This window comes from Coccinella septempunctata, chromosome 2, assembly GCF_907165205.1.
Source record: "Coccinella septempunctata chromosome 2, icCocSept1.1, whole genome shotgun sequence".
In the NCBI taxonomy this organism is placed as follows: domain Eukaryota; kingdom Metazoa; phylum Arthropoda; class Insecta; order Coleoptera; family Coccinellidae; genus Coccinella; species Coccinella septempunctata.
The window spans coordinates 33,907,149-33,907,527 of record NC_058190.1 but is presented as its reverse complement, the minus strand read 5'-3'; positions in this window follow the sequence as shown (position 1 = coordinate 33,907,527).

Genomic DNA, 379 nt, shown 5'->3' with positions numbered 1-379 from the left:
TTTTTTGAGTTATATCAAGTGTTATATGTATGGATGTTTATTCAACAGCATTATTTTGATCATCTCTGCTGAACGCTTTATTTTTTGAGTTACTTATGAGTTGAGTTTATTTACTGGTGTGATTGGTATGGCTTACTATTTGAGCATAAGCTTTTTTCAGAAACTGATAACTAATTTCCTGGATGATCCCGAACAAGAAAATCTCATCTTAACCCTCATCGGAGGACAATTTTACGTTTACAAGGAGTATGAGAGTAGTATCAAGCAGAAATACACTCATTTCTTCAGGAAAAAATCGGAAAAGGTTACGATGGATAACTTCCGTAAAGTTTTGAACTATGCTGATTTGTCAGGAAAACCAATAGAAGACCTTTCGGTC